Source organism: Heterodontus francisci, chromosome 7 (genome assembly GCF_036365525.1).
Source record: "Heterodontus francisci isolate sHetFra1 chromosome 7, sHetFra1.hap1, whole genome shotgun sequence".
Taxonomy (NCBI): domain Eukaryota; kingdom Metazoa; phylum Chordata; class Chondrichthyes; order Heterodontiformes; family Heterodontidae; genus Heterodontus; species Heterodontus francisci.
This window is the reverse complement of record NC_090377.1, coordinates 97154839-97165429: the sequence shown is the minus strand read 5'-3', so window position 1 is coordinate 97165429 and position 10591 is coordinate 97154839.

The following is a 10591-nucleotide window of genomic DNA, read 5'->3' as shown; positions in this document are numbered from 1 at the left end:
AGTAGAGGTCTTCCAGCTTGAAAGCAGCAAGAGGATGCCGTGACAGGTAAGTGAGGAAGAGGGCGCTTCAGAATGGAGGTGCCCTCTCTCCAACGTTTTCAAACCTTAAATTAAAAATGGCCTTTCAGCCAGGCCGTCACTGTGGGTGGAGATCCCCTCCACAGTGCAGCCTGCAGCTGCTGTTGCACCCAGGCAAACAGGGAGGGCCTCCAAGCCTACCTCGAGCACTGGCCCACCAGTCTACCACCAGGAGGCCGCCTCCAGGCAGCTAAACTGTCTCCAGCCACCTCCAGGAACCTGGAGGCCAACTGGAAAATCCCAGTCAGCTTCCATCAATAGGCTTGAATAGGCCATTAATTATCTCAATTGGCTACCTGCCACCTGCAGGCAGGTAGCCCTGCCCCCCCCCCCCCCCCCCACCCCCATCCCACCAGCGGCAGGGGCTAAAAATCCAGCCCAATGTTTCAGATCAATGACCTTTGATCAGAACGCCTGAGTTTAGATACAAAGTCATCAACCTGAAAGTTTCTCTCTTCACAGATGCTGCCAGATCTGCTGAGTATTTCCAGCATTTTCTGTTTTTATTTTATACTCTTTTTGAAGTTTGTTCTCAGGATATGGGTAAGGCTGCAATTATTCCCCACAATGTCCCTTAAGTGGCACATTACTATGGACTAGATTCACGTGTAGGCAAGGTGGTAGATTCCTTCTCTGAATGATGCAAATGGTCTATTTGGATTTTTACAACCATCCAACAGCTTTCACAGGACATTTTCTTGGTGCTAACCTACAAAATATCAGATCTGTTGAATTCCTTTTTGCAATTTGCTACAGGGGATTAACAGTGAACTCGCAATTTCTGGGTTGATATTCCAATACCATAAACCATTATACTGTAATAAAAGCAAAATAATGTGGATGCTGGAAATCTGAAATCGAAACAGGAAGTACTGAAAATATTCAGCAGGTCTGGCAGCATCTGTGGAGAGAGAAACAGAGTTAACGTTTCAGGTGACCTGATGTTAACTCCGTTTCTCGCTCCACAGATGCTGCCAGACCTGCTGAGTAATTCCAGCACTTTCTGTTTTTATAACCATTATACTGTCACACCTTAAATACAATTTTCTATTTCCCACAGCAGGCATCCTCCAATCCCTGCCTCAAACTTCCAATGTGAGCTAAATATAGGACTATTTTCATGCTAGGAATATGGAACTGGATTGAGATACCCCTAAATTTATTTTATTTTGGACCCTTGCAGACTGAAGCTTTTCATTCCATCAACAAAGGGCTAATTGTACTTTTAGCTCCTTATTGACACAAAAAGACCAGTTTAGTGACTGGTTTAAACACACTGGTTACAGTTATGTTGCAGCTGGTGTGAAAGCCAACTGTTGTTCTATCATCCTTATACTAGTTGCCAAAATTCAACATACCCCAAAATTATAGCTACATGTCACGGTCTGGATCAAAGCAATGCAAAGGCCACCTGTTGTTAACAGAAACTGCAGTATAATTGTCCCATAAAAGGACATAAAGGAATTTTCCAGGATTAAGCTATCCTCCTCCCTTCCATGCTGACAAAGTTTCATCTGTCCCTGCCATGGTAGAAAGTTAGAAAACTAAGTTAGAGAACTAAATGGAAAGATTTCTATTCAGATTTTGCAAAATATGAACATATGGACTGAAAAAGGCCATTTAACCCCTTGAGCCTGTTCCACCATTCAATACGTTCATGGCTTATCTGCAACCTAACCTATGTAAGGACATTAAGAAATAGGAGCAGGAGTAGACCATGCAGCCCCTTGAGACTGCTCCACCATTCAATGCGATCGTGGCTGATCTCCTGCCTTAACTCCACTTTCCTGCCTGCTCCCCATGTTCCTTGATGCCCAAGAGACCAAAAATCTGTCTATTTCAGCCTTGAATATATTCAACGATGGAGCATCCACAACCCTCTGGGGTACAGAATTCCAAAGATTCACAGCACTCTGAATGAAGAAATTTCTCTTCGTCTCAGTTCTATATGATTGGCCCTTTATCCTGAAACTGTGCTCTCGTGTTCTAGGTTCTCCAGTCAGGGGAAACAACCTCTTAGTGCTTACCCTGTCAAACCCCTTCAGAATCTTGTACATTTCAATGAGATTACCATCGATTCTTCTAAACTCCAGAGTATAGGCCCAATTTACTCAGCCTCTCATACTAGGACAACCCTCTCATCCCAGGAAAGAATCTTTGCTGTTCCACCTCCAATGCAAGTATCTCCTTCCTTAGATAAGCAGACCAAAACTGTGCAGGGTACTCCAAGGTGTGGTCTCACCAAAGTACAATTATGGCAAGACTTCTTGATTTTTGTACTCCAATCCACTTGCAATAAAGGTCAACATGCCATTTGCTTTCCTAATCGCTTGCTGTACCTGCATGCCAACTTTCTGTGTTCCTTGTACGAGTACACACAAGTCTCTATGAACATCAATATTTAGAAGTTTCACACCTTTTAAAAAATATTCTGCTTTTCTATTCTTACTACCAAAGTGAATCATCTCACATTTCCCCACGTCCTGTTGCTCTCTTACCTAATATGTCAATATCTCTTTGTGCCTCTTTGTGATCTCCTCACATCTTACATTCCCACCTAGTTTTGGATCATCAGCAAACTTAGATACATTACCCTCAGTCTCTTTGTCTAAGTCAGTAATATAGATTGTAAATAGCAGTCCACTAGTTACAGCCTACTAACTTGAAAATGCCCTGTTTATGCCCACTCTCTGCTTCCTGTCCATTAACCAATCCTCCAATATCCCAACTCCATGAGCCATTATCTAGCATATTAACCTTTTGTGTGGTACCTTATTGCATGCCTTTTGGAAATCCAAGTATACTACATCCATTGGCTCCCCTTTATCTACCCGACCAGTTAGATCCTCAAAAAAACTAATACATTTGTCAAATATTATTTCCCTTTCGTAAAACCGTGTTGATTTTAATTGATCATACTATGATTTCCTAAGTGCATTGTTAAGACTTCCTTAATAATAGATTACAACATTTTCCTGATGACTGGTGTCAAGGGAACTGGCCTATAGTTCCCTGTTTTCTCTCCTCCTCCTTTCTTGAATAGCAGTGTTATATTTATTCACAGCAATCAACTGGGACTGATCTAGAATCTAGGGAATTTTGGAAAATCATAACCTGTGCATTCACTATCTCTGCAGCTACCTCTTTTAGAACCCCAGGACATGGACTATCAGTTCCTGGGGATTTGTTGGCTTTTAGTCCTTTAAGTTTCTCTAATACCTTTTCTCTGCTAATGTTAATTAATCCAAGTTCCTCACTGGTATTAGTCCCTTGGTTACCCTCTATGTCTGGTATGTAATTTGTGTCTTCTACTGTGAAGATGGACACAAAATATTTGTTCAACGTCTCTACCATTTCATCATTCCCTATGATAATTTCTCCTGTTTATAACCTCTAAGGGACGTGTTTACTTTAGCTACTCTCCTTTTTATATACTTGTAAAAACTTTTATTATCTGTATTTATATTCCTGTCTAATTTACTCTCATTCTATTATTTCCCTTTTCATCAACTTTTTGTTTGCCCTTTGCTGGTTTCTAATATTCTCCCAATCCTCAAGCTTACTGCTTTTCTTTGCAACATTATAAGCCTCTTCTTTTAATCTACTACTACCCTTAACTTCCCTAGTAAGCCATGGAGTGATCTTTTTTGCTGAGTTTTTGTTTTTTAATGGAATGTATTTATGTTGAATACTTTGAATTGTTTCTTTAAATGTTTCCAACTGTTTATTTACCACCATACCTTTTAGTTTAATTACACAATCAACATTAGCTAGCTCTCCCCTTATACCTATGTAATTGGCTTTGTTTAGGTTTAAGATTCTTGTTTTGGACTCGAGCATGTTGCTCACAAATGTAATATGAAATTCAATTGCATTATGATTACTTTTTCCCAGAGGGTCTTACACTATGAGATTACTAATTAACTCCGCCTCATTACACAATACTAGATCTAAAATAGCTTTATCTCTCATTGGTTCCACAACATATTATTCCAGGAAACTGTCACAAAAGCATTCTACAAATTCAACTTCCAGAGGACCTTTGCCAATCTGATTTGTCCAGTCTACATGAAGGTTTAATTCCCCCCACAATTATTACATTGGCTTTGTTATAAGTTCATTGCTTTGTCCAATGGTATAACTACTGTTAGGGGCCTATAAACTACTTCGACAGCATTTTCTGACCCTTATTATTCCTGATCTCCATCCATACTGATTCTACTTCCTCATCTTCTGAGCTAAGCTTTTTACTTACTACTGTCCTCATGTATTCCTTTACTATCAGGGCTGCTGCTCCTTCCTTTCCCATGTCTGTCTTTTTGAAATGTTGGGCTGGATTTTGTGGAGGAGGCGGGGCTCCTGGCGCCAGGCCAAAAAGTGGGTGGAGCTCCACCTCAGCCTTTTCGTGCCCCCCTGACGCAATCCTCTGTTGTTCGGGAGATGACGTTTCCTGTGCCAGGATCTCTGTCGCATTAAAGATGGGGATGCTGCCTCCAAGAGTTGCCGGCCAATCACAGGGCTGGCAGCTCAGCAGTATCGGCAGCGCCACCAGGGGGCAGTGGCTTGGACCCAGGCTCAGCGCTGGAACCCCGGACCTCAGGTAAGTGAAGCCGGTTTGCTGGAGCCAATCAGGAAGGCCCTGGCGAGGTGGGGGGGTAACGGCGGGGTGGGGAGTGATCGTAAAGTCCAGAGGGAGAGGAGACCTGGGGGTGCATTGTTTCCTGGCTGGGGCCCTCCCTGGGCCACAATTGCCCATGGAGGAGGGACACCCCCAAGCATGCAGGGAGGGCACCTCATTTTACAAGCCACCCCCCCCCACCCCGCCACTGGTTAGATCCCAGCAGCGGTGGCGGGGGTGGAAGAGGCCTCAATTGGTCTCTGGGCAGGAAGGCCATTGTTGGCCTATCCCGCCCCCAAGAAAATCACTTAGCAATGGAATGGCTGCCTCCGACCCCACCTCAGGGTGGCCCATAAAATCCAGCCCGTTGTCTACCCTGGAATATTTATTTCCCAACCTTGGCCACTTTGTAACCTTGTCTCCATAATAGAGATTAGATCTAAACCATTTATCCCTATTTGTGTGGCTCGTTCATCTATCTTATTTCAAATATTTCACATATTCAGATAAAGAGGCTTTAGTTTTAGTTTGTTACCACTAATCTTTGCATGGACCATATTCGCTGATGCACTATTCCCGTTAAATTCTTTATCCCTTCCTGTTCCACTCTGCCTGTCTTTACCCAAATTGTTACACTGCTCTGTTGCCTCAACTTTTCTCTACATTTCCAGGTTTCCCTTCACCTGACCCCACTCACTCCTATTTTAGTTTAAAGCCCTAGCAACAGCCCTAGTTATATGATTAGCCAGGACACTTATCGCAATCCAGTTTAAGTGGGGCCCATTCCAATGGAACAGCTCCGTCTTTTCCCAGTACTGGTACTAGTGCTCCATGAATCGAAACCCCCTTCTTCCCACACCACTCTTTGAGCGACATAATTAATAGTCTAATCTGTTTGACCTCATGCTCCACTGCAGTTCAGAGTTTGGGGAAATATGCTTGGTCTTATTCTTAATTTCAACAGTGTGCTAAAGGAATCACTAAACTGTAACCTTCACATTTTCTTCACCATCTTTCTCAAAGTACTAACGCTAAATCTGTGTTCAGCATTGTAATGTATAGTTAAAAGGGATTTTGGTCTCTACTGTATGCAAAGTCTCAGATTGACCCCTTAAATTAAACACGGTAGGCGATGGACACAGAGCTCGAGCTCAAAGGAGACAATACCACCCCCTTCCACCCCACCCCCCGCCAGCATAGGGTCTACTGGCAGAGGATCAGCTTTCTCCACATGATGGCGAGAAAGTGCCTCAGGAGGCACAGGTTTTCATGGCCGGTCATTGTTGACGTCTGCAGCCTCCTGGAACAAGACCTCCCAGTGGACCAGGTGGGCATGCATTGCCAGTGGGCATCAAGGTCACCCCAGGTCCGGAGTATCTTTGCCTCTGGCTCCCTACAGGGACCTACTGGAGCCATTTGCAGGATTTCACAATCAGCTGTCCATAATAGGTGACTAACGCCATGTTTGCGAGGCCTGACACTTACATCCAATTTGCCACTCATGAGGGCAGTCAGGATCAGAGGGCTCTCACTTTTGCTGCACTGGCTGGATTCCCATATGTGCAGGGAGTCATACACTGCACACATATGGCAATCAAGGCACCCTCACAGGTCAACCAGCAGTCTTTGTCAACTGGAAGGGATTCCACTCCATCAATTTGTATATGACCACGAGAAGGCTTTCATACGTATCTGCAGGATATCCTGGAAAGTGCCATGATGACTTCATTCTGTGCCAGTCATATCACCCACAGGTCCTTGCACCTCGAAGCAGATGACTCAAAAATTTGCCATGTGGTTGATAGTATAATGGGCGGAAAAGTGACAAATGGAATTCAATCCGGAGAAGTATGAGGTAATGCATTTGGGGAGGGAAAACAAAACAAGGGAATACACAGTAAATGGGAGGAAATAGAGAGGGATGGAGGAAGTGAGACACCTTGGAGTGCATGCCCACAGGTCCCTGAAGGTGGCAGGACGGGTAGATAAAGTGGTAAAGAAGGCATATGGAATGCTTTCCTTTATTGGCCGAGGTATAGAATACAAAAGCAGGGATGAAATGCTGGAACTGTATAAAACGCTGGTGAGGCCACAGCTAGAGTATTGTGTACAGTTCTGGTCAGCACATTACAGAAAGGACATCATTGGTCTGAAGAGAGTACAGAGGAGATTTACAAGAATGTTGCTCGGGCTGGAAAATTGCAGCTATGAGGAAAGACTGGATAGGCTAGGGTTGTTTTCCTTTGAACAGAGGAGGCTGAGGGGTGACTTGATTGAGGTGTACAAAATTATGAGGGGCCTAGGTAGAGTAGACAGGAAGGACCTGTTTCCCCGAGCGGTGAGGTCAATTACCAGGGGACACAGATTTAAGGTGATTGGTAGAAAGAGAGGACATAAGAACAAAGAACAAAGAAAATTACAGCACAGGAACAGGCCCTTCAGCCCTCCAAGCCTGCGCCGATCCAGATCCTCTATCTAAACCTGTCGCCTATTTTCTAAGGGTCTGTATCTCTTTGCTTCCTGCCCATTCATGTATCTGTCTAGATACATCTTAAAAGACGCTATCGTGCCCGCGTCTACCACCTCCGCTGGCAACGCGTTCCAGGCACCCACCACCCTCAAATTGGATTTCTGCCAGACATCCTCAGACTTTGAAGGCTGAAGCTTATCTCTTAGAAAATTGTTCATTGCTTTTCACAGTTGCAAAACCAACCTTTCAAATAAAAATAGAGCCTTAACTTAAAATGTAATTCAATTTTATATCTCATTCTTGGGAGAACAATCTTAAATTGAAATCAACACACTCAACAAACACCTCTCACACTGATGCAATTCCAAACTTAGAAAATTGATTCCTGCAATGGGTTATGAATTCAAAGTACCAAAATCTGTGTTAAATTCCCTGTCCCGATTGAAATGAACACACACTAGTTCGCACCCAAAACATGACTCAAGATTCCCACAAAAATATACGTATAAAAATAAAACAAGTAACAGACTTATGCTTTCAGTTTTAAAGCCGGGCAACAAAGAGTTAAGGAAAAGCTTTTTCACCCAGAGGGTGGTGGGTGTCTGGAATTCACTGCCCAGATCGGTGGTGGAGGCAGAAACTCTCAACTCATTTAAAAGGTACCTGGACATGCACCTAAAGTGCTGTAACCTGCAAGGCGACGGACCAAGTGCTGGAAGGTGGGATTAGATTGGCTAGATTTTTCAGCCGGCACAGACACGATGGGCTGAATGGCAACTTTCTGTGCTAGAACTTTGACGGTTGTAGGAGCCCTACCACTGATGAAGAGGAAAGGTACAACCTGAGCCACATGAGTATAAGGGCGATCATTGAGCAAATGATTGGATTGCTGAAGATGCAATTCAGGTGCCTGGACAGATCTGGGAGTGCCCTTCAGTATGTACCAGAAAGGGTCTCCAGAATGTTAATGATCTGCTATGCTTTACACCACATCGCGCTGCAAAGAGGACTGGAATTGCAGGAGGAGGAAAGTACAGACAACTCGGCATCTGAGGAGGAGGAAGAGGATCAGCAGGAGCAGGATGATGAGGAACCTGATATGTCCAGGGTGCATGAAGCTGCTCACCTCGCACTTATTGTTGGAGGTGAACTGGAATATGCAGGTGATAAAGTTTTAAGATGATGGCTAGTACTGAAGAACAGCTAGTTATCTTTGTATTCCAAGATGATCCTGGAGTATGGAGCAATTGTGGCAGAAGGGAACAGATCCAGCCAGTGAATGGCTAAACCAGTTGCGCATTTAAGTCTGCACCTGTTGGACTTAAGGAAGCAAAGATGGAGGCCAAGCAACCAGGCTGAGTGTTTACAACAGCAGGATCAAAAGGGAGTAGAGAATGATTGCATAGATCGATAGATGCCAAAGTATCAGAGCAAATGAAGGGCCAAAGACTAGACAGTTCAAAGTGGCATTTTAAGTGAATTGAAGGAGTTTCTTCCAGGGAATTCATAGAAGGGAGAATGGAAGGGGGATGAGAGTGGTGAGGGATACAAGGAAATGATCAGAGATGGCTTCCTCTATGATTTCAGATGATGGAAACAGAGAGGGCACATGAGGTGACATTTAGGAATACCCATGAATATAGGTTGGAGAACTTACATGGAGGGAACCATTAAGGGAGAACAGGAGGGCAGTGAACTCATGGGAGAGGACACAGCGAATTGAGACAGTGGTTGAAATCACCAAGGATGAGAATTTATAGTCAGTGCAGAGGCTGAGGGATGAAAGGAACAAGGATACCTCAGTGAGACATTGGGGTGGGTCTTGGATGGGAAGTAAAGAATGAGGATTTTAAAGCAGGGATAGAACAAGGTGAAGTGCTCATAGGAGATACCACAGGGAAGAGATAAAGGGGCAATTTGATGATTAAGGCCACACCAGCACCATGGTCAGGGCACGTGGAAGGTTTCAGCAGGGTGTGGTCATTCGCGGGCCAAGCTTTTTTCAAGCCATGTTAATGCAATCATCCACAATCAGGTCATAGAGTACAAGGACAAAAAGTGCTGGAAATACTCAGCAGGTCTGGCAGTGTCTGTGGAGAAAGAAGCAAAGTTAACGTTTCAGGTCAGTGATCTTTTATCAGAGCTGGCAACAGTTAGAGAAGAATTAGGTTTTAAGCAAGTGAAAGGGAGGGGGATGGGGAAGAGAACAAAGGGGAAGGTATTTGATAGAGCAGGAGAAATTAAATAACAAAGCTGTCCTGGGACAAAGGCAAAGCGTGTGTTAATGCTTGTGGTGAAAGACAAAGCATTAGTCCAGAGAGACTGTTAATAGTGGAATAATGAGCAGCTCTGACTACATGAAAAGCAGGCACATGGTTTAAAAAAAGACCGCAATTGTTGACAACGCGATCGGTAGGTGGCGCTGTTTTGGCACATGCGCAAATACAGCATGTGCCACGAAAACGTCACAGCTTGCGACTGTAGCAGCTGCCAGGACTAAAGATGGCGCTGCTCAAAGAATCACAGAGATGAAACCTAACAAACACGTGGCAGAATACAATGGCCGGAGTGAGAGAGTGGAGCGGGTCGGGGAGAGCAGCGCGGGGAGACCGCGGGGGGGGGGGGAAGGAGGGAGAGAAAAGAGGGGGAAGGAGGGAGGGGGAAAGGAGGGAGGGAGAGAGGGGGAAAAGAGGGAGGGGGGAAAGGAGGGAGGGAGGGGTAAAGAAGGGGGGAGGGGGAGAGCTGGGGGAAGTGGGGGACAGCGGGTGGAGGGGGAGAGGGAGGAGGGGAGGGAGAGGGAGGAAGGGGAGAGAGTGGGGGGGGGGGGGAGCAGCGGAACGGAAGAGGAGTGCCTTTTTCTGTGCATGCGCCATAAACACAACAGCAAAAGACTTACCGGCCAGTCCCTGGACCCGGCGACACCAAGGTCTTTGCACGCTCGCTCCCCGCAGTTCTCTACGGCCTCTCGCTTCCAGCCCTCTCCATTCAGCCGTTCCCTCCAGCTGCGGATGCCCAATCCAGTTGCTTTATCCCCTACCCAGTTGCTTTCTCCCCTACTTCTCCACAGTACTTCAGGCATTGCAACTGTCTGGTCCCTGCATTTTGCATGCTCCCTCCCCCTCTTCATCCACCCCCCCCCACCCCCCTCTACCCCTCCACCATAGTTGAATATCTGAAGTGCAGTTGCAAAGTCGGGGAAATAGCATGCAAAACAAAACCTCAACAATTCTGGGTTTAATTATTGTAAAGTTTTATTAAGTTCATTAAGCATCCGAGGAACTGCTGTGCATGGATACATGAGTGTTGTGTCCAGCATTCCCGTTAGACAGACAGGCCGAGTCTCTGCTATGCACAGCGAAAGAGATTGTTCCTGGAGAGCCTTGTGCTGAATGAACGCTTGGCTCTCTATTCCACTACTGTATTGT